Source organism: Chiloscyllium punctatum, chromosome 12 (genome assembly GCF_047496795.1).
Source record: "Chiloscyllium punctatum isolate Juve2018m chromosome 12, sChiPun1.3, whole genome shotgun sequence".
Lineage (NCBI taxonomy): Eukaryota > Metazoa > Chordata > Chondrichthyes > Orectolobiformes > Hemiscylliidae > Chiloscyllium > Chiloscyllium punctatum.
In genome coordinates this window covers 84,551,887-84,561,366 of record NC_092750.1, presented here as the reverse complement: position 1 = coordinate 84,561,366, position 9,480 = coordinate 84,551,887, and the positions used below count along the sequence as shown (strand labels likewise).

At 44.6% G+C, this 9,480-nt stretch overlaps 1 non-coding gene across 1 annotated transcript; it reads left to right on the top strand.

The window, feature by feature from the left end:
* Nucleotides 1-8,703: 8,703 nt before the first annotated feature.
* On the top strand, nucleotides 8,704-8,785 carry trnas-cga (transfer RNA serine (anticodon CGA)). The gene has a single exon. It is a non-coding gene; the product is annotated as a tRNA-Ser (tRNA).
* Nucleotides 8,786-9,480: the final 695 nt, after the last annotated feature.

Below are 9,480 nucleotides of genomic sequence, written 5' to 3'. Positions count from 1 at the left end.
ATGGGTACGGTAAAACTCTCTCATATCACGACGCCTGATGCCTCCATTGAGTTCAGGAACATTCTACTCATCTTTATTGGTGTCAACTCTCTGAACTGTCTTGGTTTGAGGAGTCAATATGCTGGCCATGTATCTACCAAAAAGGTAACTGGTGTACCTTCCACATATCACATAGAGGTAGGCATCGACATATACGCATCATTGTTATATTGAACATATTGTCCACACTTCGCAATCTCAATGTTCAATATAGAGTTGTGATACATCTCAGTGCCCGTTAGGTTAGTAGAAGTGATTAGCATTATGGATTCTTCGTTGCCAAGTATAAAGGAAAGAGGTTTACCTGTACCTTGTGACCTGCCCACCTCAACCTCAGTCGTCCCCTGTCAGTCACCATGCTGTCCAGCCTCCAGGACCAATTGAGGCTGTCTGTGCGGGCACTGTCTTGATCAGTGGTCCATTGCTCCACAAAAAAAGCACCAGCCAGATTTATCTCTGCCAGCGCACTTTCACGATCCCTTCCTCTTTTGCGAACTCCACCTGTGCCTCTCTCTTTTCCCACAGCCCCTCCCTCCAATGGCTAAACGACTATTTGCATCATAATAAGCTGAGGTTCATGTGATTGCTGTTCCATCTTTAATTTCCGGTTATGGTTCTCTTGAGCCAGTAGTTTTTCAGCATGTATCACGTATTGTTCGATCTAATTCAACTTTCCCGTGTCCCAGGTAATACACGTATATTATTACCTATTTTGTTCTTTCATACTTCATTCCATTGATGAAGCTACTCCTCAGGTGTGCCTCATACGGTGTGATCTCTGCCGTCGTTATGTCCTTGGGTGGTATCAGTCCACAATAGACGTTATCGACTATCGTGAGGTGCTAAAGGTACTGGGACATTGTCTCGACTTCTTTCGGGATTCTTGCTTCAATTGATTGTGGGTACGATATGCTATTGGTGAATAAGCAGACCCTGAGGCAGCGACCGTTGACTTGGAATCTTCGTGAAGTGGATCTCGTAGGGGGGCTGTAGCTCTTCGAGGGCAACCATCAAGGTCAGGATCTGACCCAGTCTTAAGACACTGTCCAGCTTCATTAGGTTGTTTTCCGTGTGTGTGTGTGTGTGTGTGTGTGCATGTGTGCTGGTGTTTGTACGTGTACTTAATCTATCTTTATTTCGAGATTTTCTTTCCCTGAAATCAGGCTCAGCCTTCAACATGTGATAAGCACTCCAATTCACAGGTTCTATTTTACACTTCCGTTTCTCCTTCTCTCTCTCCTCCAACGGTGACCTCAGCATTTGCAAGTGAATATTACTAAAACTTCCTTCCTCCACAAAAACACATTCCTTGATTTACATCTTTAACTGCTTTCCAGAAGCTGGGCCATAATTATTCAGCATATATTGTACTTTTTCTTGACCATTCCGAGTTGTCTGTGGACCCTCTTTTTGTTTGCTCTTGCTGGAGCCGATTTTCATCGATATTGGAAAAGTGTTCAACTCTGTCTGTCTGTCTCTCTGTCTGTCTATCTGTCTATCTCTGTCTCTCACGATACCATAATCTTCTCTTTGCCAATATAACTTGCATTTACCTCCGGAGGTCCCCTCTCATTGGGCGTGACCGCCTCATTGCCTTGGTTTTCACAAACCAAGAGCCCACGTAACCGGTACAGCTTTGACAACTCCAACGCTGCCCATGGTGGCTCCAAGTCTCAAACGACCATTAATCTTGCTGTCTCTTAAACTCTCTAGAGACGGCAATTCTTTCCTTTAGTTTTACTCGAATACCGTACGAGAGTTCACTGTTCCGTCTTCCTGGTTCGTCTATTCTCTTCGAACGAGTCTCTATGTCGGACTACGTCAGCCACAACTCTTACCCTGACCCTATCCGATTCTGAACGCCACTCTGGAGCGATCCACCTATCCCTAGTCCTCTCACTCAAAGAGGCCAATTCAGCGCTCGAGATGAAGTGAATGACCTTCAAGGCAGTGGTGCGTACACCTCCTGGGAATCTTCAAAATCTTACTCAGTCGCAGGGTCCCAGGCGAGCCCCCAAGTTTACTGACGTGGAATTTCAATCGACTCGACGCAAATGTTACCAAGAGCAAAGAAAAAGTTTATTTTTGAAATTTGCAGAATGGACCCGACACATTTGCAAGACGCCTCATAAAATGGACGCTTGACGGTTTTCACATATTCCCTTTATACTATATATCGCCTTGCCTTATCACACCTCAAGCCAGGAACCTGGATCAGTCGAGTTCCTTTCCACACATGGAGTTGCTTTTTCTAATTCATTGACTGCTGATATAATAGATTATTGGCCTTGAGAGTCAGCTGAAAATTAGGTTGAACTTTACATTTTTTCTGTCTTTTTGCAAAGTTAGGTCCATACTTCTTTGTTTCAACCATGCTTTGACAGATTTCACAAAAAAAAATGATAATCTTCCATTTCGGGGGACCAGGCTGACAGTGACTCAATAAGTGTGATGGAGTGAGGATGATAGTGACACAATGAGGGTGAGGTGTCAGTGTGGTAGTGATGCAGACTGTGTGAGTGGATCAGGCCGATAGTTACGCAGTGAGTGGGGTCAGAGTGATAGTGATGCAGTAAGTCTGAGGGATCAGACCAATAGTGTCGCAGTATGTGTGATGTGTTCAGGGTGATAGTGAAGCACTTCGTGTGAGGGGTCAGTGTGACAGTGACGCATTAAGAGTGAGTGGTCGGGCAGATAGTGACGTGGTAATTGGAAGGAGATCAGGCTGATAGTGATGCAGTGAGTGTTACTGTGTCAGGCTGATCCTGACGCATAAAGTGGGAGAGGACAGGGTGATAGTGACGTAGTAAGTGTGATGGGGTCAGGCTGAGACTGACGCAGTGAGTGCGAGACAGTCAGGGTGATAGTGAGGGAGTAAGTGTGTGCATTCAGGCTGGTAGTGACACAGTAAGTTGAGAGCGTCAGGCTGATAGTGGCCAATGAAAGTGAGGTGTTAGGGGAATAGTGACGCAGTAAGTGTGTGGTGTCAGACTGCTAGTGATGTGGTAAGTGTGAGGGGTCAGTCTGATAGTGAAGCAGTAAGTGTGAGGGGGTCAGGCTGATAGAGACACATCAAGTGTGGTGGGTTCAGGCTGATAGTGTCACAGTATGTGTGAGTGGTAAGGCTGATAGTGATGCAGTAAGTGTCGGAGAGTCATAGTGATCCTAATGCAGGAAGTGAGAGGGGACAGGGTGATAGTGACGCAGTGAGTGTGAGGGGGTCAGCGTGATGGTGACAGAGTAAGTGTGAGTGTTCAGGCTGATATTGATGCAGTATGTTGAGGACGTCAGGCTAATACTGGCCAGTAAGTGTTAAGTGACAAGGTGATAGTGATGCAGGAAATGTGAGGAGTCAGACTGATAGACACGGTGAAATTGTGAGGGGTCAGGCTGATATTGAAGCGGGAAGTGTGCGAGTGTCAGGCTGATAGTGACACAGTAAGTGTGTTGGGAGCAGAGTGATAGGAATGCAATAAGTGTGAGCAGCTCTGGATGATAGTTACAGGTCAGTATGAGGGGGAGGATGGGAGTGATCCAGTGAGTGTGAGGTGTCAGGATAACAGTGAATCAGAATGTGTGAATGTGTCATTGTGATGGTGACATGGCAAGTGTGATGGGGTCAGGATGACAGTGACGCAGATGCTTTCAGGGGGTCAGGTTGTAGTGATGCAGTAATTGTGAGGGGTCAGGGTGATAGTGACGCAGTGAGTGTGAGATGTCAGTGTGATAGTGACGCAGAACATTTGAGGGGCCAGGCTTACAGTGATGCAGTATGGGCAAGGGGTCAGGGTGACAGTGATGTAGATACACTCACAGGGCCAGGTTGTAGTAAAGCTGTAAGTGTGAGTTTCTCAGGTTGATACTGATGAAGTAAATGCGAGGGGTAAGGCGGTTAGAGATGTAGAAAGTGTGCAAGGGTAGTGCTAGAAGTGACGCAGTAAATGTGAGTGTTGAAGCTGATAGTGATGAAGTAAATGCGAGGGGGTAAGGCGATTAGGGATGTAGTAAGTGTGCAGGTGTAGTGCTAGAATTGACGCAGTAAATGTGAGTGTTGAAGCTGATAGTGATGCATTAAGTTTGAGGGGATCAGGCTGATCTTGACGCAGTAAGTGTGACGTTGTCAGGATGATAGTTACGCTGTAAGTGTATGGGGGCACAATGATCTTGATGCAGTAAGAGTGGGGAGTCAGGGAGATAGTGACGCAGTAAGCATGAGTGGGTAAGCCTGATAGTGAAGCAGTATATGTGTGGGAGTCAGCCTGGTAGTGGCGCAGTAAGTGTGAAATGGTCAGGCTGATATTGATGCAGTTAGTGTGTTAGGGTCAAAGTGATAGTACCACAATAGGTGTAAGCGGCTCAGAATGATAGTGACACAGTGGGTGTGAGATACGAGTGTGATAGTGATGCAGTAGTGTAAGGGGTCAGAAACACAGTGACACTAAGTGTACGGCCCTCAGTGTGATAGTCTCACAGCAAGTGTGGGGTGTCAGGGTGTAAATGACATCGTAAGTGAGAGAAGGGCATTGTGATAGTGAAGCAGTAAGTGTGAAGGGTTCAGGCTGATAGTGACACAGTCAATGTGACGAGGCAGTGTTTCAGTGACAAGATAAGTGTGAGGCATCAGTCTGATACTGACACAATAAATGTGATGGAGTCAGGCTGATAGTGACACAGTAAGTGTGAGGGGTCAGCCTGATAGTGACACAATAAGTGGAAGGATTCAGGGTGATAGTAACATGGGAAGTGTGAGGGCGTGACTGAAAGTGACGCAATAAGTGTGTGGTGGTGAGGCTGATGGGGATGCAATAAAAATATGGCCGACAAGGTGAAAATGGCAAAGACTGTGTGAGTGGGTCAGGGTGATAGTGACGCAGTAAATGTGAGGAGGTCAGGGTGAGAGTGATGCAGTAAATGAGAGAGGATCAGAGTGAGAGTGACGCAGTAAGTCTGAGTGGTCAGACTGATGTTGACGCAGTAAATATGAAGGGGTCGGGCTGAGAGTGACACAGTCAGTATGAGGGGGCAGAGTTTTAGTTACACAGTAAGTGCGAGGCGTCAGACTGAAACTGATACAAAAAGTATGAGTGGGTCAGGGTAATATTGACGCAGTACGTCTGAGGGGTCAGGCTGACAGTGACGCAGTCTGTGTGATGGGGCAGAGTTTTACTAACATGGTAAGCGTGAGGCGTCAGTCTGATACTGACACAAAAAGTGTGATGGAGTCAGGCTGATAGTGATGCAGTACGTTTTAGGAGTGAGGGTGATACTAACATAGGAAGTGCGAGGGCATCACTGATAGTGATGCAATATATGTGTGGCTGTCAGGCTGATAGTGATGCAGTAAAAATGAGGATGTCAAGGTGAAACTGGTGCAGTAAGTGTGAGGATGGCAGATGGACAGTGATGCAGTAAGTGTGAGGGGTTCATGCTGAAATTGAGGCATGCAAATGTGAGGGGCCAGGTTGATAATGACACACAAAATGTGAGTGTCTCAGTGTGACAGTGACACATTACGTGTGAGAGGGTCAAGATGATAATGACAGAGAAAGTGTGAGGGGGTCAGGTTGATAGTGATGCTGTAATTGTGAGCTTGATGAGCGTGATAGTGAGGGGCTCAGGCTAATAGCGACACAGCAATTGTGAGGGGGTCAGGGTAGTAGTGACGGAAAACGTGTGAGTGGGTCAGACTTATAGTGATGCAGTAGGTGTGAGGTGTCAGGCCGAAAGTGACACAGTAAAGGTGAGAGTCTTGATGTGCTAATGACACAGTAAGTGTGAACCGCTCAGGATGATAGTGACGCAATAAGCGTGAGGTTTCAGGTAGACACACATGCAGTAAGTTGACGTGTTCAGGTTGACAGTGACGCAGACACTTTGAGGGTGTCAAATTGAGAGTGACACAGGAAATGTGAGGGGACAGGATGAGAGTGACACAGTAAGTGTAAGAGGTCAGGCTGATAATGATATACTAACTGTGATGGAGTCAGGATAATAGTGGTGCAGTGAGTATGAATTGTCAGGGTGATAGTGACACACACGGTGTGAGTGGGATAGAGTTATAGTGATGCAGCAAGCATGATGAGGTCAGAATGATAGTGTGCAGGGTCTGGCTGAATGTGACACAAGAATAGTGAAAGGTTCAGTGTGATCTGGACGCACTAAGTTTGGGGGGTCAAGGTGATAGTGATGCTGTAAGTACGAGTGGGTCAGTCTGATAGTGACACAGTACATTTGAAGGGATCGGGCTGGTAGTGATGCAGTAAGCGTGAGGGGGTCAGCCTGATATTGATGCATAAGTGAGAGAGTGTCAAGGTGATGGTGACGCATTTAGTGTGAGCAGGTTAATGAGAGAGTGACGCCGTTTGTGAGTGGTGTTTGGCTGATAGGGATGCAGTGGGTGTGCATGTCTCAGGGTGTGAGTGATGCAGGAAGTATGAGGGTGCCAGAAGGATAGTGATGCATTATGTATGAGGGGGTCAGAGTGATTGTAATGCAGTAATTCTGAGGGGATCACAGAGATACCAACGCAGTAAGCATGATGGGGTCAGGCTGTTAGTGACGCTGTCAGTGTGAGTGCCTCAGCCTAATAATGATGAAATAAATTTGAGAGAGTAATGCTGATTGTCAGGTGATAAGTGTGAGTGAGTCAGGCTGGTAGTAACGCTGTAAGTGTGAGTGTTGAAGCTCATAGTGAAGCAGTAGGCGTGAGGTGATCAGTGTGATTGTGGCACAGTAAATGTGAGAGGGTCAAGGTGATAGTGACATAGTAAGTTTGAGGAAGCAGTGATGTAGTGACACGGTAAGTGTGAGGCGTCAGTCTGGTACTTACAAAATAAGTGTGATGGAATCAGGCTGATGGTGACACAGTAAGTGTAAGGAGTCAGGATAATAGTAACATAGGAGATTTAAGGGCGTGACTGATAGTGACAAAGTAAGTGTTTGGCAATCAGGCTGATAGTGACGCAGTCAAAATGAGGGTCTCGAAGTGAAAGTGGTGCAGTAAATGTGAGGGCGCCAGATGGACAGTGATGCAGTAAATTTGTGGGGTTCACGCTGATATTCAGGCGGTAAGTGTGAGGGGTCAGGTCTATAATGATGCAGTAAGTGTCGGCGGGTCAGGCTGATAGTGATGCATTCAAAGACCAAATGTCCAAGGCTCATTGTAGTGCTGAATAGCGAGACTTTCAAGGCTAAGACAAAAATCAATAGTTCTCATCCTGGTCATAAATCACAATGCTTCATTTTAAAATTGTCCTCTCCTGCTTCTCGATTCACCAATGAGGGAAGAAAATTTAATGGCACCACCCTGTTTATCTCTTCAAATATTTTGCAACTCTCAATGAGATTACCTCTCTTGTTTTGAAACTGTTAAAAAAAGACCGGATTTGCCCACTTTCAATTCACAGGACTAACGTTCATCCATGATATCAAGACTAATCACCATTCGTGGTATTCCTCATATGGCATTAGTATCTTTCCGAAATTGAGGATTATAATTCCTCATACTGTAGTCCAAGTGCAGTTGAACTGAGCCACAATACATTGGAAATAATGCTTCGTTCTCGTGCCCTGAAATCCTTCTGCAGCTTTCACAACAGACTTCTACAACTGCTACTAGACTTCAATGACTTATCAAAAACTTCTCCAAGATGCAATTCTAAAAATCTGCACATCAGACTTTCTACGTCAAACGTTCGACAAATAATCTCCACACATTTCCCTCCTGACAAGTATGATAAAGTCAAATCGTTGCTATTTATTAAATCATGAGGGACATGGATAGATTGACTCGTCAAGGTGTTTTCCTGCTGGTGAGGAAGTCAACATTTAGAAAACATCGTTTTAAAATTAGTAGGTAAGGATTTAAAAGTGACGTCAGGGGCAACTTTTTCAGTCGTGTCCACAATGAGCTGCCAGAGAAATTGTTGGAGACTGGTACAACTGTAACATTTAATAGCATCTGGATGGATATTGGAGTAACAAGGTTTAGAGGAATGTGGGCCAAATGTTGGCAAATGGGGCCTATTAATTTAGGATAACTGTCCACCATGGTCAAGTTGGAAAGAAGGGCCACTGTCCATGTTGTATTGTTCAAGGACTTGATGACTCTAGAACAACCGCAAAAACCTTGCAAATAATTCCGTCAAGACGACTTCAAGTTCCAAATCTTCGTTCAATATTCCTGTCTTGTGCTCACAAGTTCATTACCTGTTGTCCGAACTTACGGATTAGTTGCTGGATCCATTCCTGTAAATTGGTTCTGCATTCTTTCTAATTCCGATTTTTTTTACGAATGTAGCTAGTGTTTATGGACTTAGCATCAACATTTCTAATACCATATTTTGATGAATAAAAAAAAAACAACTTTGGCACCAGATGATGAGCAATTGAGTCAAAGTCGATCGGACGCAGTGAGACAATGATCCTCTCTTCATGTGGTGTACATCCGTGACTCTAAAATTCGACGAAGAATCATTCCCTCAACTTCAGCTGTGTCAGGATCTAGTTTGCGGTGAAAGCCTGTCAATCTGCTAAGGTAACATTCGACTGGGTCTCTGCAAAGGATTTGGCGAAATCTTTGTGTCTTGACAATTTGTTCTTCAAACAAATTGCGTATTTCATGAATTCAGTTCTTTTACTATGAAAATTGACAGCTTTTCTGTAGCTGTGATGGCCGAGAGGTTAAGGCATTGGATGCGAAATCCAATGGGGTCTTCCTGCACAGGTTCGAATCCTGTTCACAGCGTTGAATCCTTTAAAATTCATTAATTTCTTAGCAGAATTTGGAATTTCGAGGAGCTTGAGCTTTGCATTCAATCGAAAGTGAATTTTCAACTGTGAAGAATCCGAAGTCATTTCAAGATGTCTAATTGAATAAATTATATGTCGAGACACAAAAAGCCACCAACTTCCAACACGAATCAGTTTCAAAACATTTGTCGAACTATTGTGAAATTTGGATGTTCGGGAGTGGGGGTTGGGGGGTGGAAGTTAGCAAAACAAGAAGCAATGCAATACATTTACCTGCAGGTGATGAATTTTTTTTTAGGATCAGTTGAAAGTCAAGCTGAGAAAGTTCAACCTAATTTACAACTAACTCTCAAGGCCAATAATCTATTATATCAGCAGTCAATGAATTCGAAAAAGCAACTCAATGTGTGGAAAGGAACTCGACTGATCCAGGTTCCTGCCTTGAGGTGTGATAAGGCAAGGCGACATCAGCGGAGTAGAATTTTCTGGAAATATTAGAAATGGAATGTTAACGGTCTTCTGCTGTCCACATTCGTAAGAAACTGTGCAATAAGAACTGAATCTGAAAATTAACGATGAAAATCAGACTTAGCTCTCTGCTTGTGGTGTAGCATTGTTCAGAACAATAGGTTGTTGTTGAGGCTAAAATTGACCAAAATAATCGAGAGGGATCTTATCCACGGCCTTCGT